Below are 26,100 nucleotides of genomic sequence, written 5' to 3'. Positions count from 1 at the left end.
TGATTTAGACGAGTGATGAGGCATGTGGACTGTCATCTGATTACGCTCGCTTCCCCATGGTGACCGGAGTCGTCAATGCTGGCGTCATAAATGAAAGCGTCATCTTGGCGGTGCTAGACGTTTCACTCGTTCTATTGGACTAGAAAAATAAGGCTCTGTACCTTAAGATACAAACATAAGTGGCCGCACTTTTGCAGTTGGAAATTAACAAAAGAATACCGAGAAAGTTCAAAGAAACCATGGACAATCCGAACAAAATAAACGGTAGACAGCAATTGCTTGTCTCCATCCTATAAATACAGCGAACTCCTGCTTGCCGGGGACCAGCGTTCCCTCTTAATCAGGTCCTGCTTACAGTGCTAGATATAGCCAGGAAACCGGAGATTTTTCGTTTCGTTTTCTTGGTATAGCCAGCGTTTAGCCAGGACCTGATTAAGAGTGTAGAGGGCGATGCGTTACAAGAGCTGATGTCGTCGGTAGGGCAGATCGAAAATAGACAAGCCAGTTTTAGAAGTGAGCAGACGTTGGCTCTCGCGGTCGCCATGGGCATTTTCTTAGAGTGGGTTCAGGTGTTTCTTTTTTTCTTCCTTCGCTTAACTTTCGATCGGTTCCCCGCAACACGACGTCCACTCTAAAAGCCTGAGAGCGTAGCCAGTCCTTTATTCGGAGTGCGTCGTTCCCCATAGCAACCGTTTTTTCGAGCTTTCGTCTTTTAAGACAAGACGTCAAGTGAATAAAATTGGGAATGGTTTTATTCGATTTAGTGGTCTTATCTCCGCGGAGTCTTGCATACAGCGTCTTGTGATGTGCTTGCGCCAGCGCCTGTTATGCGGCGTTCTTGCGGAAAATTCACGTCGTTTCTTCTTTCTTTCCTTCTTTTTTTCTTTCTTTCTTTCTTAACCAGGATCACATCTGTCATTTGTTTTTCAAGTCCTAGTTAAAGGGGTCGTTGTTATGGATACCGTCACAATATCCTCTGCAGTTCGCTGCTTTAAATATAGAACAGTGTGCGATGCTGAAGACGCCATACTGCTTGCCTTTCCTTTCTTTTCCGAAATCCTTCAATATGGGTGTAGTTTATTAAAACCAGAGGTGTGAGTTTCTTCTTTTTTATTTTTTTCCCTCTGATTGGACTAGATGATCTGATTGTAAGCAATCTTTTGAGATGTATTATTGAGATGTATTATTGACGAGGTTGCCAGTGTGAGTACTCGTATGTAAATCAAATACGAAAATTCATCTTTTCTTACAAAAGATGTTAATCAGAAAAGCTAAAACGTGTAGCCCAAGTGTTGATCACCGGGTTAATCCCGATGGTTCTTTAAAGGCTTTCTCAATTACTGGCTACGTCTGTTCAGAAATCTTCATTGATGTTTGCCGCCGGTGTGTACCCTTCAATTGTAGTAGACCAACGGTGAGTAGCAGGTCTTGCCCAATTTTTTCGGCACATACGCGCTAGGCGTTTTCGCGTACATAAACCGATGACTTGGTTTCGCCTCTCTATATACAGCCTCGCTGTAGTAACTGTGAGAGCTAAAGTTTTCATTTGATGAAGCAAGGTGAAATGAAAAACTGCCACTGCCTGTGTAATTAGGCAAACGTTAAAGACTCTTGGGTGCTTCTTATTATAGACTTTAAACACCACGCTGTTTCAATGTCGCTTTGAGACCTAAAACATCACTGACATAGAGGTGAAGTGTGAAATTTGTATATCTATACATGTAAAATAGGCCTACAGGATGTAGATTGTTCGTAATAATGAAAGCGGTTACAACATGATTGATGAGTTACCTATTTATCATTGTTGCACGAGAGTTTGGGAAATAAAAATGTATACCAAGTGTTCGTGAACTTTCTATAGCTGTAATGTCATGCAGTACATAGACAAATGTTACGACTCTGAACTTACGCCAAAAAAGTTACGAAACCTAAAAATGACTGAATGATATCCATAAGTATACCCACAGTGCATGAGACACCTAGAGATCCGAATTGAGCGTATCTAGGCTTCTTCGCCCCAGCAGTGAGAAAAGCAAAAATGTTAACACGGTCATGTTTTCCCCACGCAGTAAAAGGCGCACAGCTCAATGAAATCTTTCGCTTTGCCACTGCAAAAACAGTCATGAAAGATTCAGCGTTGGGAATCTCATGATCAGGCTCAGCAAAACGTATTATAGGCGAAAGCAATATACGATCTTCAATGTTCGCAAGGAAAAGAAGCTATAAACAGAGCAAACTGTTTTTTTTCCTTTCTGCTAGCTCGCTAAGGCTTCCGCTTCCGCCCCGCCCCCTTTTCTTACGTGACGCTGGAGAAGCAGCAGTGACTATTACCGAGAAAGTTTGGTGCGTCCAGAGAAGCAAGGTTCGATAGAAATACCGAAGCGCTGGGGATGATGACGCAATAGCGTTCGTCTTCGCTACAACGTAAAGAACCACTCATTCTTCTAATGAACTATCGGAACGTTCTTCAAATGATGAAGAAATTAATCCAGATGACCGAACACTGATGTTGTTGTGCCGTTCTACTAAAATCAGATATGAGCCTACTATAGTTCGTCAAAGGCGCTGCAAAGATACACCGCCAATGCGTTTTCAATTTGTTCTTCTTACTGTCATTAGCAAAAGCATTTACGCGTGTCGAAAACAGAGAGAACATGTACGCTTCTTTGCTAACAAACATGTTAATAGCAGTCAGAACGAACAGTTAACCTTAATCAAGTCGCAAAACGCATTTTCCAGAATACTGTTGCGCTTTCTTCGTCACAGCCTGCCAGACGCTAAGGCATGATGTGGAAATAGATGAACGAAGGCGAGGGCTTGAGGAAGCGAGGCAGGTCCCAGTTGCTTTTTTTTTTACTTAATGTGAATTAGTTGATCGGTGGCGAGCGAGCTCTTTGCAACGTTATCACTATGTTAATAATGTAAAAAACGTTAAACAAACGAGCGAGCATTAAGTATAGCGTAAACAACCCTATTTTTTAAGGGTTCTGCTTCTCTAGTATTCTATGCGAGAAAGGAAAAAAAAATCTCAGCAATGATGACGGTAAGACAACAATGTACGATCTCCTGCAGGAAAAAATAATAGCAAAGGAAAACCCTCGCAGCTGTCTGATGGAATATAGAAGCACGTTTTATTTCTCGCTTGGATTTCGAATGACAAGCCCGCGTTCGGGTTTCCCCGAAAGTGCTTTCACTTTGGCCTCGCTGGAATGACACAGAACTCTAGAACGTGTCCATTTGCGAGCACGCTCATGCACCGGCAAAGGCTTGCACAATCGAACAAAGCAGGCGTCAGCTCCGATCAATAAAGTTTTGCATAGAACCCAAGGGAAATTCGAAAAGCGGCAGCAACGAGTCCATGCGTAGCGCGCGCGAGGGGTCTGCTGTGGTCTTTGCGAATGAGCGCATACAATGAAAAATTAAAACGAATTACCTAACAATTAAACATGTAGCTGTACTCTGCGATCCGTTCAATTGGATCTTATTATATAGTGGTGCCGTACAGCCAATCTAACACGAAATCAAAATCCTACCCCATGCTTTCTCCGAATGACTGCTTCATGCATTTAGTCGGTGTCATACGTAACACAATATATTGGACACGCCTATACCTGTTGAAATAGGGCATTCTGCGTCCAGCTACCAAATTTGAATTTGCGAGTTCGATCCGTTAACGGCAGCCGCTTTTCGGTGAGAGTGAAATGCAAAGCGCTGGTATTCTCATGTGTTGGTCCTTCTAAGGAAACTGCAAACCGTTAAAACTGCTAGGTACTTCCCTAACGTGGCGTGCTTCGTAATTATGTCGCGAATTGGCCCGGTATGTCCCCATAATCCCTTTTCATTCTTTTGTTCTTACGCTCTTAAGATCATGCCTGTATGTAATTCCCTGAAGTTTTCTCAGCACTACTGCAATAGTTGCCACTTTAGCATTCCTAAAAAATAGTTGTGACTTGCGTAAAGTGCCACAAGAGACCATTCTACAAATTGTTTAAAACAGCGTTTTATAGTTTCTGTGTTCGCTCTATAACAAATATTAGTGTCGAGTCACCGCCTAGAAGGCAACTTTTGCGTCACTTACTCCGTAGCGACGCCTGTAGAAACGTATATTGCTCCAAACAGTCAAAGCGCTCAGGACAGCTGCGTTAATGAGTGAAACTTTTGTCGGTATAGCAAAAAAAAGTTTGTAAAGCTAAAGATATTTGCAAAGTTCCTGTGAACTTCTCATGGCCTTCTCATGGCCTGTGAACTTCTCAAAGCTAAAGATATTTGCAAAGTTCCGGTGAACTTCTCATGGCCTTCTCATGGCCTGTGAACTTCTCAAAGCTAAAAATATTTGCAAAGTTCCTGTCAACTTCTCATGGCCCACAAATCTTAGAGGAGAATAGGACATAGTCGTCACGTTGGATCAGTGGTTACGGTCCTCGGCTGCTGACCCAAATGTCACGGGTTCGATCCCGACCGCGGCGGTCGCATATCGGTGGAGGTGAAATGGTGGAGACCCTGTACTGTGCGACGTCAGTGCACGTTAAAATACACCAGATGGTCGAAATTTCCCGAGCCCTCCACTACGGCGTCCCTCATAATCATATTATCACAGGGGCAAGATGGAACTCTTTATTTGGCCTAACTTGTGGCCGGGCGATGTTAAGACAAACTACAGCAATACACACTGAACTACACTGATAGCGGCGAACAGAGCGTCGACCGTCGACAAACTGAACATCACTGGGATGCGGCGTCTTTTATACATCCTGCATCGAACTTTCCAGCGTTTTCACTGGTGGTCGCGCGAGCTCTGGAACAATTTTGACTATTCGCGTCATGTTCGCCATCTTAACAAAATGATATATTACAACCTGGAATCTTCTCAGACATTCTGGCGCGCTTTGCGCAAGGCAGCAGCTACACCTGCAATGGGCCGGTAGCAGAAAGCAGAGAAAGAAAGGAGCGTGTGGCAATATCGTGGTTTTGGGGCGCAAAACACCAGATATTATTATTAGAATAGAAAAAAAATTTACGTTTATTTCCATATACATGCAACATGTCGGCACTCTGGAACTAGTCCGGCAAATTATTGCAGGTTTACATCCTTGCGCTTCTGACTTGAGAAAAAGAGAAGAAAAGGTTAACATGATTATTATTTTTTGCTTATGAAGGCGAAATGAAATGTTTCGCTCCGTCATTACCACAGTATAGATGAAAGCATCAGCGATGGGACTTTTGACGTCAGGATCGGCGAAAAGTATTGCGGCCAATGCGTTGTTTAGCGTTCGATGTTGAAAAGGAAATGAAACCGGAGGCAAAGCATGTTGGCCTCTTTTTTTCTCGCTTCCAGAGCACGGCATGTACTGTCGATCCCTCCGCTCGCCTTATCTTCCGGAAATAGGCCGCAAACGGCTATGCGGCGCCGCCGGAGAAGCCACAGGAAACGTTACCGAGAAACTTTTGTATGTCCAACGAAACAAATACTGTGTCATACGCAAGAAAAAAAAAGAACCGCGAATGTACGTAAAAATACAATGATAAAAATAACTATAGCACTATTCATGAGGAGACGAAGAAAAAGTAACGAATTAGGGAAGTTGATGGCATTATTCCGGAATCTAAAAGTAGACATGCGTCTTCGAAACGCGAACTTTTTATACGACTCTCGTCAAGAACCGAGAAATGCTAACTTAATTATAATGCGAGCAACAAGCTAATCGTCGCCTAATAGTTGACAGACGCATCGTTTTAGTGTCTACTTAGGTATTACAAAGTACGTTAAACTTATTTTTTAATGAATATAACGTTTACAGGGATCTTTTTTTTTCTTGAACCGGCAATTAGCACTTGAGACGTAAGTTGACGGGTAATGAAAATTAAAGCATGCATCTTTCTTTACAATCATTTTTGAAGCAATCTCGAAGTCTCTACTGTTAATGTTCACACTCTATATCATGACATGCCAGATGCTGCTGCTACACCTCCACTACATGATGTTTGTGAAAGGAGCACACACACACACACACACACACACACACACACACACACACACACACACACACACACACACACACACACACACACACACACACACACACACACACACACCACACACAACACACACACACACACACACACACTTAGGTATTACAAAGTACGTTAAACTTATTTTTTAATGAATATAACGTTTACAGGGATCTTTTTTTTTCTTGAACCGGCAATTAGCACTTGAGACGTAAGTTCACGGGTAATGAAAATTAAAGCATGCATCTTTCTTTACAATCATTTTTGAAGCAATCTCGAAGTCTCTACTGTTAATGTTCACACTCTATATCATGACATGCCAGATGCTGCTGCTACACCTCCACTACATGATGTTTGTGAAAGGAGCACACACACACACACACACACACACACACACACACACACACACACACACACACACACACACACACACACACACACACACACACACACACACACACACACACACACACACACACACACACACACACACACACACACACACACACACACACACACACACACAAGGATCGCTCTTTGGAGCAACTGTCCTGACTTTCCGCATAACTCACTCAGTTAGGAAGTGTGCTTCAACATTAGTGCAAGGCCAGACTAACAGTGTAGCTTGTGGCCAACATAGATTATTAGCAAGGTGTTAAGTAACACGGTCCTGATCAATGCGGTGTTAATTAGCATGATAATTATTACGACAAACTTATTTGGTACATTTTAATTACCATGATTCTAATTGGCATGATATTAATTAGCAATGTCCTCTCTATCTATTCCTGTTTCTTTCTTTCTCTGTCTATTCCTTTCTCTTCTTTGTCTTCCGCTTATCAGCCGGTGCTTTTTTTAGTTTCTTCGGAAGGCACATGTAGTGAGGAAACGGCTGAATTACACATCCGTCGTATCAGCCTCAATGGGTGCGCTGGCCACAGACCTTATTATCCGCGAAATTACTAGGCGATACAAAAAAAGTATTATAGGTATCCTCCTTCCTCGAAGTTTGCCAAGAGCAAACTGTTTTTATTTATAGTGAATCCTAAGATGGAAGAAGAGTGTGACGAGAGCGCGCAGCGGAGAGTTGTTTCGTTGCACGTGCTAGGCGCAGCTCAGTATTGTGGTCACGCGAAACGGCGGTACAAAAAGTTTAAACAGCTCCGCCGCTAAAAATGGGGTATGAGTACGGTGACTACGATAATAACAAAACGCTCGCATCAGGACAAAAGCACTGGCAGCGGTTCGACGGAATACACAAGTAGGCTTTATTTTCCGTTTCGAATTTGAAATGGCAAGCTCGTGTTCTGGTTACCCCGAAATCGGTTTCACTTTGGTCACGCCAAAATGGTATGCAACTCCAGCACCGCGTGGGTCCCTTCCGAGCAACCTCACACGCGGGGACGGGCTTGTACATGCGTACAATGCAGGTAGCTCTGATCGATGCTGTTTTGCGCAGAACCCACGGGAAATTCGGGAAGCAGCAACGACGCGTTCATGCGTTGCGTGCGCGAGGAATGGGCTTTGTTCCTTTCGAGTGTCCAGAAAGCGAAAATTAATACAAAAAAGGATAAAAAGGTGAACGGTATACTGCAATCCTCTCAAACTGGTATTCGAAGTTCGATAAGAGTGCTTACGTTTTTAGGGATTTTTCTATATATTTAAGACGTACAAGCCCCTAACACTTAACCCGGAAGGAGTGTTCGTAGTTATTTCTGTGCTTATCCTTCTTCATTTGCTTTAGTATTTTCCGAAAAAAAAAAAACAAGTGATATTAAGTCCAAACTTTGAAGGAAACGCTCGCAATCACTCCTGCGCTACCTATGCTTCAGTCGAGTAACTTACACATTTGATGGCGGCTTCTCTGCATATACATATGTCAGCTGCAATACACCGCGTAGAAACTATCGCACACCCTGCGTAACTTATCGGCGACTCATTTTACAGGTGTTCTTGTATATTCTTTACTTGATGTCAAAGAGATTGCAAAGTTTCCCGTTTGCGTGAAAGTAACTAAGATGAACACGCATTCTATATGTAAGGCGGAAGCTTGAAGTGATTCAAAATCCATGAAGAGGGGGCGTCGATGACGCCAACGTTTCGACATGTGGTATTGTCTTCTTCAAGAGAGAAGCTTGTCTTCTTGACAAGCTATTGAAAATCGCAAGCAAAGGCAGTTAACATAATAGACAGCATTAAACTCTTAGAGGACCTGAGAGGTTCTAGAGTCAAAACGGCACAGATCATTTGGCAAGGTCGTAAGTGTAGAAGACTGCGTGCCTCCCTTTCGCTTCAGCACTTGCGTCAATGTTCACTGATGCGTCCATGCATCCCAGTTCCTGCGCATAGCGGAGATTCACGAAAGTTCTGCTTGCGATCGGAGATCATACTTGACAGGTACGAAGCATTACTCCCACTAAACAATACCGTAAAAAGCACAAGCGGTGCTTTACATGTAGCGGCCTCTTGCATCGCCTCATATATCTGTGCGTCAATTTTGTCAACGCCGTTATTTCATTTCCAAAAAATGGAAGCTTTTTGTCAGATGATTGGTGCTGCGTACAGCTTGGCACTCGCTTCGTCAGCGAATGTTTCTCGAATATTTAGTTTCACAGGCCCATTTCAGTTATTATCATGTTGTCAAGGATCCTCTGGTACTATGCGACATAATAATGGTGTGTAGCGAGCTTGCAGGATCACGTGGCAACGTTTGACACCGTGGAAACGCAATCACCAGCGGTACGCGTTTCGCCCAAAACGCGTGCGCAGCAGTGCGCGGTCACTGCATCGGGCGAGTTGACGAATCTTGAAGTTTCAATGGGCCGTCAAGGAAGCATCCGGCGCTGGTGTCCAGCGCGGAGATATTAGCTTAGCACGTCTTCTATCTATCTATCTATCTATCTATCTATCTATCTATCTATCTATCTATCTATCTATCTATCTATCTATCTATCTATCTATCTATCTATCTATCTATCTATCTATCTATCTATCTATCTATCTATCTATCTATCTATCTATCTATCTATCTATCTATCTATCTATCTATCTATCTATCTATCTATCTATCTATCTATCTATCTATCTATCTATCTATCTATCTATCTATCTATCTATCTATCTATCTATCTATCTATCTATCTATCTATCTATCTATCTATCTATCTATCTATCTATCTATCTACATCTGGGCGCTCTCGTGGTCCTCTAGTTTACTTGATAGATACTAAAATTGGCATAGGAGGTCATGAGTGCATGGCGAAACCGATTCGCAGGTCATAACATCATAGTAGTAAGAGTGTTTATTGTGGAAATGACGCTTGATTCTGCAGCCCAATAAGGAGCACGGCACAGCGTCAGGGAAAGGGTAAGTGAGAAATAAAGAGGATAGCAGAAGAGAGAAGGAAAAACAGCAGGGGTCTTGTCCATTCACGGGGATGCCGATGGTGAATGGAGTGTCCAGCAAGTTGCGCGCGCTCAACGGAAGGCGGTGATTCCGGTCGCCTCAACATGAATAAGCTGTCTTCCCTGTTGCGTACGCCATGCAGTCCTTTCCACAAGTCACGTGCGGCCGATAACCGCATACGGCATGCGCAGCAGGTGTTTCGCAATTCATATCTACGTAGACTTTGGAAATATTTGCGCGATAGGCCGAAAAAGCCCGTGTCGCGAAAAACGCGGTGCTGGCGTCGGCGACATTGTCCATGGGTGAAAATTCAGGATGGAAGCAAAGAATAAAACCTAGAGGGACAATTCAGCTTCACCTCAATAGCGTAATCGGGTCCAGTGCGCAATCGCCTGCTGAATTGGTAGCCTTGCTTCGGTTCGCGGTGCATGCCTCAATCGTGCCGTAAGGAAACGAACGACTGTGCGCGTAACATTGGCCTTTTCAAGGAACCCTAGAATGCCTACTGCAAGTAGTGTTGTTAGGTGCCCACCACACCATAAGTCTTCCTTTTGCGAATCAGCGAAGGGCCCACAACGCGTCCGTAAGGCAAATGCGAAGCTACGCAGCTGTTCACTTTGTTGATGCTTTTGCAGCTGACCATAATTAAATGTGTCTGAGCGCTCTGTAACGGGTGAGCCTTTAAAGCACCTACACGTTGCGCAATCCACATCTTTTGAGGCTTGACGCGATTCTACGCTTTCTGTTCATGCAATATCACATGCGTTAAGGAGACTCCTTTCACTAGATAACATTCATTTTAGTGCTTTTTTCCGTAGCAGATTCAAGCAATAGCGTGGCTTTGGGGTAAAAAACCTACTTGCTACGCAGGACGGCCTGGGTTTAATTATTGCTCGAACAGAAGTTTTTATTATTCGTTTTATTTTAATCTTTCTCGAATTTCGGTCACGGACAACATGATTTCGCTCACAACCAACGACACGACACCGACGCCGGAATTTCTACCAAGCGAGCTCTTCGACGCTATTGCGTTAAAATCACGGCTCGTGCTGCAATCGAACCAAGCATTCTGCATGCTAGTCAAGTATTCTACCATAGAATGACGCCACTGCCTAAACTGGTTAGGAAAAAGACCCTATTATAGGCCGACCGTTAGTCCGGGCAGAGCGAACAGAAATTATCATCATCATGAAGCAGCACGGGCTCTCTTCGTCCTCTCCTTATATTTATCGTATTCTTCATCTTCCACTTCACTCCCAGAACACGTGCGACAATTTTTCCGGCGTGGAATTTCTACAACTCTGATGGGCGAGAGAACAACTACTGAGAGAGAGAGAAAAAAAGGAAGAAAGCGAAAAAGAAAGAGAAATATACATAGAGAAAGAGAGAAACTTTTGGGGAAGAAGTTTTCTTGGCGAGGCGAGATTCGAACCGGCGTACGTACGATCGGAAGGCGAGCGTCTTAACCACGCGGCTATCCAGGCACTCTAGCAGGGCATATTATAGATTTGTATAGTACAGCATAGCAAGTGGCTGGGAAAGGAAAGTGAGGGTCAGGAGCAGGACATATCTGAGGTTGAGGAGGAGGGAAGAACGAGTAGAGAGAGAGAGAGAGAGAGAGGGGAGAAAGGAAGCCATAGAAGGAGAAAAATGTAGAGAAAGAAAGGCAATAAAGAGAGGAAAAGATTGAAAAGCAAAGGAAGAAAGGGGGAGCTAAAATTGATAGAAAGAGAGACAAGAACGAGAGAAAAAGATAGTAGGCCATATAACGACTACAGAGAGAGAGAGAGACATAGAAAGAAAGAGAAAGAAAAAAATACAAAGAAAGGGAAGAACGAAAGAAAAGAAAGAGAGAAAGAAATACAGGGAGACAGAGACTGAGACAGGTACAAAAAAGATAGAAAAAAATGAGGGCACGCACAGTCATGTATAATATGGAATAGTCAGGGATGGGAAAGAGAGAGGTGAGAGAGTAAAAGCCTGGCCAAGCCAGAACCAGCTAGGTGCCCACCAGCTCTGCGGTGACCCAGCATTGCGCGACTTACTGCAAGCTGCGCTAATTTTTTTACTGCAAGACATTTATTGGCCACCTTGATCATCCCGTCAATTTACCGTAAGAGGCGAGCAACTCGGGCGTCAAAAAAAAAAAGAAAAAGCTGCGTGCTGATCACTACGGTACGCTATTTTCGTACTTACCTTACGGCAATACCGTCAGTGCTAAAAGCACCCTATTGGTCTGCGATACCTTACACTAAATCGCACAACCGCGTAGCCTACACAATGCCCTGAAGAGTCGATTGGATCGAAGTTATAGCCACCGCGATGCAAAAACTAGAATAATCGCATGCTGAAATAAGTGAGAGTAAAAAATTACCTCGGTCATCATGCTCCAGCTTTTCTTTCGAAATGGGCATTTGCCTTTGACGTCAATATTCATGTACTCTTGCTCGATCTTCACGCTCCCTGCATTCACTCAACCGGCAAAGAAAGAAAAGAAAGATAGCGGCGCCGGCAGCCGCGGCAGAAAATTAGGCATAATAACCGGCATTCATGCAACCTTCGGGTTCGGGCTTTCAATTTTTAAAGGGAGGAGCAAGCGCTCAATAAATCTATGTGCTCGTCAATGAAACAAGAATCCAAGCGACGAGCGTTTTTGAGGATTCGCAGTGGGGTTCCACAAGATGCACGGTACTATTGTGCATTAGAAGGCTCTTGAACATAAACTCGCTCGGCTGAAACCGGAAAAGCAATTTTATCCGTAGTACACGTCTACCCTGTTCAATAGAGAAAAAAAAGAAACATCTTGCATCACAATCTTGCGGCCTCTCTCAATATTGTTTGTGAGGCGTATGTTCTCTCTCTTAAATCGTATAGCGTTTTATGATGGAATGACATGTATTTGGATTGTTTTGAACTCTCCATGCTGACAGGTCCGCGTTTTGAATTACGTGTGTCGTTTTTGTTTTATATCAGTACTTCCTTCTTTCTTGCGAGCGAGACAGCACGTGACCACACTTCGATAGAATTTGTCATTGTTGCTGTCAGGTCGTTTTTTGAAGCAGCATTCTCGCTGATATGTTCCACTTGCATGAGCAGATACGTTGTTCCCCATTTTGTTCAAAAAGAAAACTTTCCTTTGTTTGAGCAGAACATCAAAAACCTTGTTGAGGCTCATCGAACGTTTAGAAGCGAAAATCAGTAGTACGATCTTGTTGTTATTGTACCGTGAAGTTATCTGCATAAACACGAAGGTCCCATTTATAGTTAGCAACTGTAATAGCACACACATTTATACCTTTTCCGGGACTGTACAAGGGAAAAACAAAGTTATCTTTATGCTCACAGGATTTTTTATCATACAACGGAACTGTCAAGCTTGTGCGCATTTACAATGAAGATTTAGTCATTCTACTGTGTGCTAGTTGACTGGAGACGCTAATTCCACTTGCTAAGTCATTTATAGGCCTTACAAAGATTACGCTTCAACACTAAAGAAGCGTAACCTTATATTAACAGTGAACAGAAGAACAATTTTCTATCACTGCACAAAAATACGTACCTCTTGCCTGCGACAATGATTTGAATGTAATTATATTAAACATTTACGAATTGCGTAGAACGGGCTAATCAACGGGTATGTAGCTACATGCCTTTCATTGTAGTCAGAGACCACATAAATTACTAAGAAATCACGTGGTCAGCTTTGTTGGTATTCCGGTGTACTAATTACAGAAATACGCGGCCACAAAATATCCTTGCACTGCTTATCATGCAAGACCTGGGTGCACTTAAGGATTGCTCCCGGGCTCTTTGCCATTGCTCTCTGTTGCTCTGCGGTCCTGTTCTATGCAACTGTGATTTACAAGACAGATAACAAATAAAAGTATCTGATTCTTGGCTACACACTGACGTAGCCGAGGAGGTAAAGGGTAGGAATGCTCAAATACCCCTGAAAACTTAAAATTTTCTATACATAAAGAGTACATGCAAACATACATAAAGAGTACATGCAGCCCCCCACTCCCCCCTCCCCCACCCCCCACTTGTCTCTTAGCTCTGTGACGTCTTGGCACAGAGGACAACTTTGAAGGGTGGTGTGCTTAAATCCCATCCACGGTACAAATTGTGAAACGTGGTGTTTTGTAAATTGAACATTTTTTTGGTTGGCTGCAGAAATCCGGGATTTTGTGCATTACAGAAAAAAAAAGTTAGATGGAGAAGAGCGACACTTTGTTAGTGGAATATGCGAATACTGGAATATGCGAATATCGGTTTATCGCGAATTGGTAAATCATAAGATTTTTCTTTTCAAGCATTTACGGGCATTCAGCAGCTCTTCCCTAACGCTAGTGAGAGTTATGCGCGCCGCTGAGTTCGAGCTGCACGTTCAAAAGAGTTGTAAAAATTAACATGGCAGACTTCGTATAAACATGACAAACGTTCAGGGAAAAGTACAAGCTTGAAGTGATGAAATATTGTTGAAAAACAATGCCGCTCGAGCCAGCGTTTCTGTAAGTGGACAAGTCTGAGTGAAGACCGCATCTGCCTTCATTAGCAGCGTGTTTATATACACCAGTGAGCAAAAGTATACGGATCACGGAAGCGCTAGTCGAAATCGCTGTCTACGCCGTGTAGTTGCTAGCCGTCTGCTGTCGAGAGTATTGCTTTGACGGAATAGCTATCGAGACCATTACTCTGGCTGAATTTCTTAGGGAAACGCTCTCGACAGCAGATGGCCCGCCACTAGATGGCGGAGACGGCAAATTGTACGGACGGCAGTGGTCCGTATATATTTGCTCACCGGTGTACGCTTGGCTCACTCTCACAAAACCTAAAATGTGGAGCACAAGAAGAGAAAGTGCGTGCGCTCACGGTAAAGTAGTTCCTCAGAATGTATAGCCCTTTCGTAGGGTATATATAACAGCTCTAATCATGACATATACAATGACCGGAGATGTCTCTGGTTACAGGGAATACGTGTTGTGCACATTTGACAGTTGCGAACTTCGCTGGGCATGATATGTCATGAATGTACGCCTGAGTAAAAGGAATACTTGAATTTTTTGTAGCACTTGTTCTGCCTCTGCGAATTATTGACACAGAGACGTCTGGAGTATATGTCAGCAGCGTGAACCACTTGCGTGGACTTCACCTATTGGTGAATTTTGGCACTTGAAATCTTGACTGAAACAGAGCGGACGTGTTTGTTGAGCCACAAATCTACCGCAATATGTTTTTTTAAGCCGGTCGGCTATTGCCTCTGAAAGCAATACAGTTGTGATCACAGCGTCAGCATTCTGCACAGATTGTTACTGTGGACATCGGCATATAACAAACGAGTAAGGGACCATTATTCTCACTCTGCTCTTTGTTATTGCAGAAGGAGGATTTCTCCTGGTTATTACTTTTCAAGTACGCCATAGTAACAAAATGGTAATTACATTTTTTTCATAACCTCAGCTTTCAAGAATCTTTTTTTTATAATTTAGAAAACTGCTTGCGGTCACCAAATAACCTCAGTCCCGAAAAAGCGTCACTTCGAGGCCCACGAAAATCCGTTTATTTTGCCAGCATGATTTCCTAGGCTTCATGTACCTCTCCACGAAGATGGATTTCGTGGTGTAAAAGAAGAAAGAAGCATAAATAACGGCAAACTTTGGGCTCATTCATTCTGGTATAAAAAAGAAACTCAAACTCCGCAGCGAGGCTTCGCTCCAATTTCGGCGAAATGGGTTTCTAAAGGTCAATAGCGAAAATAGCGCGCTCTGCAGTTCGCCGTACTGACGTAGTTACAGAAACCTTCTCTAGGCGCTGATAAAAAAGAGCATATAACATGGCAAAAAGACCTTACATAATATTTTTTCATTTGTCTTGTTAGGAATTGATCGCGGCTTTATCGTGAAATTAAACTTACATAACTCCGTCAAGCGTCGTCACGTTGTATGTTTTTGAACTTTGTTTTCTTTTGTACTTTATACTCTATACTGTCCGCTCTCGTTCATATTTTTCTTGTGCTGCAAATTTTCGACGCGTGTTTACTCGGAGAAGCAATCGAATAGCCTTGTGTGAGCAGAAATATGCTTAAATAATTAGAATAGGAGGCAGTCGAATCCTAGATGAAGGAGAAAATATCAACAACCTTTAATACTAAACACACAAGAGAACGGCAGTCTACGTTCTATATTACATTGGCTTTGTAGACTAATGCATTCACTGAAAGACCGGACGTAAGGACAACAGCAACAATAAGGGGGTCAAATCAGGAAGCTATACGCATATCGCTTTTCATCATCATCAGCCTGTCTACGCCCACTGCAGGGCAAAGGCCTCTCCCATCTTCCGCCTATGAACCCGGTCCTGTGCCTTCTGCTGCCACGTTATACCTACAAACTTCTTAATCTCATCTACCCACATAATTTTCTGTCTCCCCCTCACGCGTTTGCCATCTCTTGGAATCCTGTCAGTTACCCTTAATGACCACCGGTTATCCTGCCGACGTGCTACGTGCCCGGCCCATATCCATTTCTTCTTCTTGATTTCAACTATGATGTCCTTAACCCCCGTTTGTTCCCTGACCACTCTGCTCTCTTCCTGTCTCTAAGGTTACACCTATCATTTCCTTGTCATCGCTCGCTGCGTCGTCCTCAATTTAAGTTGAACCCTCCTTGTAAGTCTCCAGGTTTCTGCTCCGTAGGTAAGTACCGGTAAGATGCAGTTGTTATATACCATCCTCTTGAGGGATAGTGGTAGACTACAATTGATGATTTGATAATGCTTGCCAAATGAGCCCCATCCTATCCTTATTCTTCTAGTTATTTCACCTCATGGTTCGGCTTCTCGGTTAGTACCGGTTTTAAGTAGACGTACTCTTTACAACTTCCAGTGTCTCGCCACCTATCGCAAGCGCTGTTCTCTGCCAAGATTGTTCCACATTACTTTAGTTTTACGCATATTAATTTTCAGACCTACTCTTCTACTTTCCGTATCCAGTTCAGTAATCATGAGCTGTAATTCGTCTCCCGCATTACTCATCAATGCAATGTCATCAGCGAATCGTAGGTTACTGAGATACTCTCCATTAACTCTTATCCATAATTTTTCCTAATCTAGGACCCTGAGAACCTCCTGTAAACACGTAAACACGGGTAAAAAGGCCTGGGGTACAGCCTCACTGGCGACCACAGCCAGCAATGCGCTCCCTCTCCAGAGCAGGATTGGCCACCCTGGTGTAGTGCTTGGCCACTCCCTCCCCCATGAATAAACCAATTATCGCTTTTATAAGGTCCGAATTGATTGCTGCAAACTAACTCAATATATAATGTAAAAAGTCCACCATGATTACGCTACTGCCCAAAGCAAGGTTTATGCACAGCTCGAGGCATGTTCGCCTGGTTGCCCGACAACATAAATCCCAATGAGATTGTGATTAGGTACAGTTAATGCGGATACTGTACACTCCTAAAATTATGGAAGCTCATAATAAGGATGCCTCTTGTATAACCATTGAGCGTAGCTTTATCCTTTTTGAGCACTATCGTAAAAAAAAAAACGATCGCGTGCTGGTTGACACCAACTGGCAAAAATGTCTCTTTAACACTCGCCGTCGTGGCTACGAGAGGCAACGTCTAACGTTCCCAGGTTTATACACACAGCAGTACCCGATCAAGCGGACAGGAAAATGAGCGCTGTCGTAGCTAACTTGGTATAGCATCAGACGCGTTATTCAAAGGTTGTAAGTTTGATCCCTCCCGAGAGCAAGTAATTTTCTGTCCACTGTAATTCCTTTGCATTTTGTCATAATTACTACGCTACAGTTAAAAACTACAGATCTCCCCCAAGCCTTCACTGGCATCACTGCCTATGAGAGGGGAGGATATTATATTTCCAGGCTGATCAAGCCATACAAGACAGGCCGGCGGTTGGTCCGCCCAAGCACCTCCATTTAGGAAGGTTTGTGCCCGCGCAGAATCATACTCGCTGGTGAACTGGACGCAAGAGCAGCGAGTTCGGTGATAAGGAACTGGACACGAGCCCTCAGATCGCGAGCCGACATGCCATCCGTGATTCCCGCCACTAACAATAACTTCTAGAGTTTTGTGTGCCAGAACCACGATATGTTAATGGGACGTGCCGTAATGAAGGACTCCAGATTAATATTTACTCCTGTGAGTTCTTTAACGTGGAGTTAAATCTAAGCACACGGGTGTTGTTACATTGCGCCTCTATCGAAATTCTGTCGCCGTGGCCTCAAATCGAATCCGCGAGCCCTGGCTTAGCAGCACAACACTGCAGCCTGCTGAGCTACCACGACGTGTTTACCCGCCACGAACCACTGACCCATTGCGACTACCATGTTTGGGGTCTGTAAAGCGTGCTTTGCCTGTAAGACAATAACGCCCGTTGAAGAAGCCGACCTTTCGAACAATTGGAGAGCGGAAGCATTGTACGGGAGGAACAACTCGAGAAGCTGAAAGTATATAGCAGGCTTAATTCCAACTACTCAGTTTTACTGTCTTCAGAATAAAATAATTTTCTTCAGAATAAAATGCTGTAAATAATATGGAATGCGTTCACCAAGTGACGTGCTATTGCGTATGTCTATGAGTTCAATGAAAAGTTACAATGAATATAGTGCACATTTAAGAACCCCAGGGTGGTCAAAATTTCCGGAGCTCTCCACTGCGGCGTGTCTCATAATCATATCGTGGTTTTTTGACGTTAAACCCTAACAATTATTATTAATTATTATGAAATGTTACAATGAAGGGACATTTATTAGTTACCATTGTCTTTTTGCTGAAGCGGCATCAAGACATTTTGCATTCTCTTTCACGTGCAGGAAGCCATTCACACGAAGGCGCAGCGATGTTCAAAACAACGAATCAACAAAATAAGTGCGACGTACGCATTTACGCATACTTCTCCCGGGAGACCGTGCGAAGCGGTAAACAAAACAGCAAACGTTTACTTGAGACCATCGGCACTACCCCAGGCGCACACTAATGCGAAGGAAATCCAATTAGGTCGGAATCCCCATCGCGACAGAAAACCTCCGTGTTGCAACATAAGCGAACAGCCGGCTGGAAAGACTTCTCAGATAATACGCTTGTTCAACTTTCGAGCGCATCGATGGTGGCTCTGTTGCAGTAAGAAGTTACGGTCGTAATCCTTTGTTAGTAACGGCGGCGTCATGGCTGCGAGACGAAATGCAGAAGAACGAAACAGCGTGAGTAGCGAAGATGCTTAACCCTAGAGGAAGAGCTGTTGAAATGCAGCGAGTCTGTGCTTCGAGCTATACGCTTGATTTAAAGACTCTATAAGGAAGAATCTGTCTTCTCGATATTTAAAATTCAAAACAGCTCGAGTTTCCGATTGTCACTTCACGTTATATGGCGCCTTACCGCATTTGATAGGGCAGCAAGAACGCAACATGTAGCGAAAGCAGTTTATTTTGCCCAGAATGCTCTTCCTTTTTATTCGACAAACACCTTTTAAAAGTAACTTTGTTGCCATCGCTTTCTCTCTCTCATTCGTCTTGCTTTTTGTATTTAATGTATGAATATGTAAATTCACCTATGATTGTTTTTAAGCACAACATGAGCAGTTAGAATGTTAGGCAGTTGAAGAAAACGAAGTTTTCTCGAGGACCTTGGTGTAACTACACAAGCCGGATACTTACGATTTCGCATCATCAGGACACCAACACGCGAGTCGTCCATCAATGGCCGACAAAGAGATTTTTCATCCTCAACATGTTCTTCAAGGAGAGGGGCGTCTGAGGCAACTCGCAATTTTTTTGGTTCAGTTGAGTATAGTGTACCTGTTTAACCACATTGGTACAAACCGTAGTTTACTACCATGGTATAAGAAAAATTATTGTTTTTCTTACAGCGTGTATACTACATAGGTGGCAAAGGACAATGAGGTAAAAGCTGCACTTATGGAGTTTACCACGCACCGCTACTCCACATATAACAAAGACTGCGTAAGCCAACGATACAATAATATTCATGTAGCACAAGTTTTAATTCGCTCAGCACTACTTACATGGCACATGCAAAACATGCACAACGTGATAGTGCAATACATAAAAGGAACAACAAATAAAGCTCAGTGAAGAAAACTTATGCGACATGGAACACATCATTTGGATTATACCATAGTTTAAAAGCAATTTAAATTCTCATATATGAATTGAAACTTGGTCGATGTGTTTGAAAGAGCGTGGCACATAAGTTCAAAAGCATTATTTGTACGTGGCCTCGGATGTACCAGTGGCGAGTATGCCTTGCGAAACGCGAGCATGGACTGCATAGCCAATTTTCTAACTGCATGTGTGCAAAAGTTATGGATGAATTGATATTTGGGGTTATTAAGAATGACACGACCTTTTCACGTGCATAAATGTTAACCCGACTCTTGCTCTGATTTCCACGACTTCCGTAGAGACCTAACGACCCAAATCCTAACAATCTGTTGCTGTGTCGGTACGTTACAGTAGAGCTGTTATGCTTGAGGTTGGTCGTGTGCCGTACACAGAAAATTATCATCATTATGAAACGTAAACATAGAAAGAAAGAGAAAGAGAAAAATAGAAAGAAGGAAAGGAAAGAAAGAGAGAAAAAGATAGAAATACTGAGAAGTCAATAGGCACAGAGAGAAAGCATAGGCGTGTATGGTATAGCATAGCAAAGGGTGGACCGGAGGTAAGTAGTGGGGCTTGCCCAATTTCTGTGGCACATACCCACCAGGCTAGCAAAATAGAGAGAAAGACAGGAAAACAAATAGAGAAAAAGATATAAAGATAGAGAACGGAATACATAGAGAGAGAAAGAGATTGAAAGAAATCGACACACAAAAACGACAGAATAAAAGAGAGCAAGCGTAGCCATGTATATGACAGTATAGCTAGGTGTGTGAAAAAGAGAGGTAAGAGCGTAAAATCCTAGCCAAGCCAGGGCCAGCTAGGGGCCCACCACCTACGCCATGACCCAGCCTTGCGTGACTCAATGGAAGCTGCGCTAATTTTTTTTGCCAGCGATAGCACTTTCATAGTTGCATGTACTCTCACAAACATTGCGTATATACTGTCAATGTACTCAAGGTATTGCGAAAACTCCCTGATCCTTAGCGACCTATGGCAGCGGCGCAAAAGCATTCAATATGCATTTGTGATTCAACCGGATAAAGAAATGCCATGGAAAAGTCGTTTGACTGCTTGTCTTCCTAAACTCTAAACTCATAAATTCCAAAACCTCAAAGATCCTTTACTATTTCCGGAATGTGATTTGCTGCAACTTATATGTCAAGATAATACTGGTCTTACACTTACTGCTGAATGTAGGAAAGTACAGACGCTGCTATCGGAAGGTATATCTTTAGGTGCAAGGTATTTTACGCATGTCCTTTGATATAATCTCTTTTCACTTCTTTATCTCTTTCCCAGTGTAGGGTAGCAAACGAGAAATAGGTCTGCTTAACCTTCTTGCCTTTCCTTGCTCACTCTTTCTTCTATATCTTTATGACTGTCGTGTTGAGAGTTGTCGTGTAACGATACGGTATTTCGTACAACATTTCACTTGCTTGATAGCACGCCACTGTACGACACCCCGCGTTTGCCACGGTCGAAATTCATGGCTTCATTTTAGCACTTTTATTTGCCGTTTATTTTGTGGCGTATCGGCTGCACGAAATAGGAAGTGCGGCATTTCACATCTCAAGGCATCTCCTTTTCCTGGTTGCTGGCGTTACTACCGAAGAACGGAGACCAACCTTTTCTTTTCCGTCAGGTAGTTCTCAGAAGCCTAGTCACGCAACCGGAATACAAGGGAAAGGGCGGTTGGGGAAGCCGCGACGAAGAATCTCACTACAGCTTTCTCCGATATCTCCAAGACGCTACGGAGAAAGCGAAAGCGAGGCGGAGGGAGACGGCAGCTACAAATCCCGGCTTCGCGTGGATCGCGTCTCCATCTGCTGTCGTCTCCGCAGCGACCGCAATATGCGTGTCTTCCGGGAGGGAGATCTAAAAGGCTTAGGAATTGCAGCCTCTCTAAAGGAATTGTTCGTTTTCTCTTTTGTATTCTTTTATACATCAAATAAAATATAGCGATAGGGAGAATGCGAGAAAATTGAAAAACTTGGTTGTAGGGCTGATTACTTGTGTCAGTTGAAATAACATTGATGAGCTACACAACGTAATAACGTGCCAGTTACAGTCTCCACACTAGAAACTGTTGAAGGTCAATTAGCGCACCTTCCAATTTTTCACGTTTTTAGGCAGCATATAAGAAACATTATTTGCTAGTTGCTTAAACAAAATTAAACAAAATTACGCGAAATCCCACCAGCAATCGTTGCAGTTGGGCCTGATCCTGGAGACCTTGGCCTTTCACGTTTCTGATCGATCAACATTAGCCGAGCAATATACGACCGATTTAGTATACTGGGCTCTCAAGGTGCCTCTGAGAGCCCTTCTTAGCATATAGTGGTCAAAGGTCACTTGAATAAATTACACCGTTGGTCATTCCGCTAAGGAGCTTCACGCTTTTCGGCGCGTGTTCGTGACCTTCGACACACTCGGCTTAGCTGTATGTTCGCCGCGCACTGACTAATGCTCTGCTTGCACGCAACGTCCCGTGGGCAGTGCGACATAGACTGCCGAATGGCGACACTAATGCTCAAGACGCGGAAAAGGCTCAGAAGGTTTCGTTACTGGTCTCACCACAATGTAAATTTCGCCGAAACCTTGGTTGGAAATGTTAAAATGATATAATAATACCTGGGGTTTAACGTCCCAAAACCACGATATGATTATAGGAAGACGCCGTAGTGGAGGGCACGGTGTTAGAAGTACAGGTGGAACGACGCAGCACCGCCGCCATGCACTCGCTATGTCGAACTTCGGTTCCTCCGCGCCGTCACGCCGCTAGATGGCAGGAGCAGTCACGGGGCTCACAGCGACGCGCGCCGGCCTGTGTGCCGCCTTAGGCAAAGCCACGGTGACAAAGCAGTTTTCGCCACAGTGAAAAAGCAGTTTTGCCATGGTGACAAAACAATTTTCGCCACGGTGACAAAGCAGTTGTCGCCACCGGTCGCCACGTTGCTTTCTTGTTTAATTCTTTTTATGCGATGGCAGGTCATGCTATTCGAGTGAGAAAGCCGCGAAATGGGCAAAAAGTGTTTTGTGCCGCGTTGCAACTCTGGATACAAGACATGCACTGAAAAAGTGTCGATTTTCGCTGCACCCCGAGATGCGGAACGCCTGAAGGTTTGGCGCCATGCGATTCCGCGCAAGGACCGCGTGCTGCAGTCGACTGATTACGTGTGCGAGAAGCACTTCGAGCCGAGGTACATAACGAAGACGTGGGAGCATGTACAAAGGGCACGTTTTGTGAGCACACCACGAAGGGCAGCTCTGGCTAATGACGCCGTGCCGACCAAGTTTCCCGACTGCCCTGCTCACTTGACAAAGACAGAGAAAAAAAAAGGCGCCTGCGGACCGTTCGCATTCTCTCCGCCACCAAACGGCGCAGTGTGAGACTAGAAAATGCAACGACTTCGAAGAACTTCCGCCAACGGAGGCCTCGCAGGCGTGCGACGTGATGAGCGAGTTGAATCAAAGAAGCTGCGTGGGATCTGATGCCACAGTATTCGACACAACGTCAGTCACGGTGTCACCCACAGTCTCATCGAGGAAGTTTTGAGATTGCCGTAGTGTGACCCTCCCCGACGACGGCGTGGGCTTGCCACAAGGTTGACGTTGACGATTGAGAAACCATCACGTTTTGTGAAGTTTTCCATGATTAGTGAAGCAGCTACCCAACCAGATGGCCCCGCAACTTGCGCGAACTACAGCTACTATGGTGCTGCTCCCAGCCGCGTCATCATGAAAAGATTGTGAGTCTTGACGAACAACTGAACGTAACTGTAGCTCTGTTGCGCAAGCGTACACCCCTCGAATACGTCCAACTCCCTTGCAATGTCAGTAGCAGCCAAGGTATTGAAGTGCTTGTCAGGCGAGTGAGCGAAATTCGCTTGTGTGTCGGCGGGCCAAGTGCAGACGCATACCAAAATGTGCAGCCAACAAGTGGTTTTATTGATGTCACAGGCCGATGGCGTCATAAACAGTGCACAATAATTCTCATGAAGCAGAAAGTGCATGTGCTTATTGCAAGCGCCTTCCAACGACACTTCGCGTGCTTCAAAAACGCATGCAGCGTAAGGTCGCAGAGAAAAAGGTCCCTCGGTACTTCCGCATGGCGACTGCTCGAAGGAGCAATGTTGTTGCTTTAGAAAGGCCCAGTACGCTCTGAAGAGATCAGTTGTTCGTCTGACGAAAACAGTTCAGTCGCTGAGCTCCCAATTGAAAACTGCACGGGAAAAAGTTATCAGTTATATCTGATGAAGCACTGTGTGATAAGCTGCGTGAGTTGGACATTCCCGAAGCACAAGCAACAGCTATTAAGAGTGCATAGCAGCTGCTAAGTGCACCGATAAGAGGAACAGGCGCTATACTGAGCAATGGCTCCTACTCTGCCTCCTACTGCACATCCGCAGCCCGTCCGGATACTCTTTTTTGAGGAACAACAACATCCTGCCGCTGCCGTGTGTCTCAACATAAGAAAGTATCTCTTGATGGTTCGTGTGAAGTGCGGATTCGACTCCCGGTTTTTCGCCACCTTCAAGAAAAAGTTAGCAACCAAGGACACTTTCCAGAAGCATGGTATTCTTATCTTCGACGAGATCCATGTCCGCAAGGAGATGAGAGTGAATGCGACAAATATGTCTTACACAGGCCATTCAGACTTTGAGAGTGAAGTGGAAGCGTCACAGCAAGTGGCAGATCATGGACTTGTTTTTACATTTCGCGCCTTTGGAGAAAATTATTCCCAGCCTGTTGCGGTCTTCGCAAGTCATGGTCCTACAAAAGGCACCGTGTTGGCTCAGCTCATCGTGGAAGCTATTCTTCTGCTTGAGGATGCTGGTGCATATGTAGATGCAATCGTTTGTGATGGTGCTGCAACAAACCGGTCAATGTGGAAGCAGTTTAGTGTGACCGGAGCGCTTCATGGTACACAGAATAGCTTCACGAGTCCTGCATGCGAGGATCGACGAGTTTTTGTTTTCTCTGATGCACCACACCTTATCAAGTGTGTGCGTAACCGTCTCTTGAAGGAAAAAGTTTTTTCTGTGAATGGCACCCGCGTGTTTTGGTCGCATTATGACAAGCTTTATGTGGTAGACACTAAGAATGAGGGCAGCCTCAGAGTTTGTCCGAAGCTTTTCTTTTAACCCAACAAATACGGAAAAAATGCCAGTGAAACTTGCAGCACAACTGTTCAGTGTAAGTGTTGCGAAAGGTTTAGAGTCCTATTTTAACAAAGGTACTCCAGGCCTTGAAAATGTCAAAGGCACAGTCGACTTCACGGTGCGAATTAACGACATTTTTGATGCCATGAATCGCAGACACCCTAAGGAAGGTCTAAGATTAGGCGGGAAGGATTTTGAAGTGCTCGAGTCCTCTTTACAGTGGCTTAATGATTGGAGGAAGAAGTCAAGGCAGACGAATTGACCCTGAAAACTTTTTGTTACAAACCACAGCTGAGGGCTTGCGAGTGACTATTCTGTCGACAATTCAGCTGTCAAACTACTTGTTAAAGGAATGTGACTTCAAATATGTGTTAACTGCAAAGTTTAACCAAGACGTTTTGGAAAAGTTTTTTGGTGTCATACGCCAAGCCGGGTGCCAAAATGCATCCCTGCTTGCCGACATTTTTGCAATTATACAGCATGTTATCGATCTACAGTCTGGTAAAGCCACCCAAGTATGGTAATTGCCAGTTGTTGCCTAGTGAAGAGCCGCGACTCCTTAGCTTGTCTGATTTGACATCAGCTTTTAAGGAGGATGTTCCCGGCCAATCACGGCTGGATGAGCTGAGGAGTAGGCTGGACGGATTGGTGCAAGATGGGATTGAGTGTGAAGATGTATTTAAGTCAGTGCCTGCATCAGACAGCATTACGGACTGCATAATTTACTATGTATGTGGGTGCCTGTGCAGGAAACTCTTAAAAAAATACGAATTGTTCAATTTGCAAGGGAGGATTGACTGCGACAGGTGATCCGCCCAACGCTGAATCAGCTCTCGTTGTTTTGAAATCAAGAGGAGGACTAATGCACCCAAATGCTGCCATATTTAATCTTCTGAAAGAGACTGAACTAATATTTCAAAAGCACGCTGGCGAGAAGCAAGCGTATGACTTGACAATTGACTTTGTGTTAGACAACTACAACCTCTCATTTCCCTGTCAAGACACAAAGTAGACATGATGGCACAAGTGCTTCACTACTAATGTAGGAGTGCGGATGCGGCAATGTTGCAAACAACTGAAAAAAATGAAAGCAACAAATCTCAAAACTTGCGCAAGCTCTCGAAACTAGTTCAGTAAGTTGCTGCCTGAAAGTCGAAGTGCGTAGTTTTAGTTTTCACCAGTTTTCTATGCTGATTTGATTCTGAGTTGAAATGCCGTCTTATTCTGTCGGTGGCGAAGCACTGAATAAAGCATATGTTTATGAATGAGTGTATATTTATATCACTGTAATAAAGGTGTCGTGTTGAGTTCATCCACGCTTTAGCAACTTTACTGACGCCGTGAGTTGGCCCGCTGTTTCAACCAGACCTACATGC

The sequence above is a fragment of the Rhipicephalus sanguineus genome, chromosome 5 (genome assembly GCF_013339695.2).
Source record: "Rhipicephalus sanguineus isolate Rsan-2018 chromosome 5, BIME_Rsan_1.4, whole genome shotgun sequence".
NCBI lineage: Eukaryota > Metazoa > Arthropoda > Arachnida > Ixodida > Ixodidae > Rhipicephalus > Rhipicephalus sanguineus.
The sequence above is the reverse complement of the archived record's forward strand: the minus strand, read 5'-3'. Positions refer to the sequence as shown.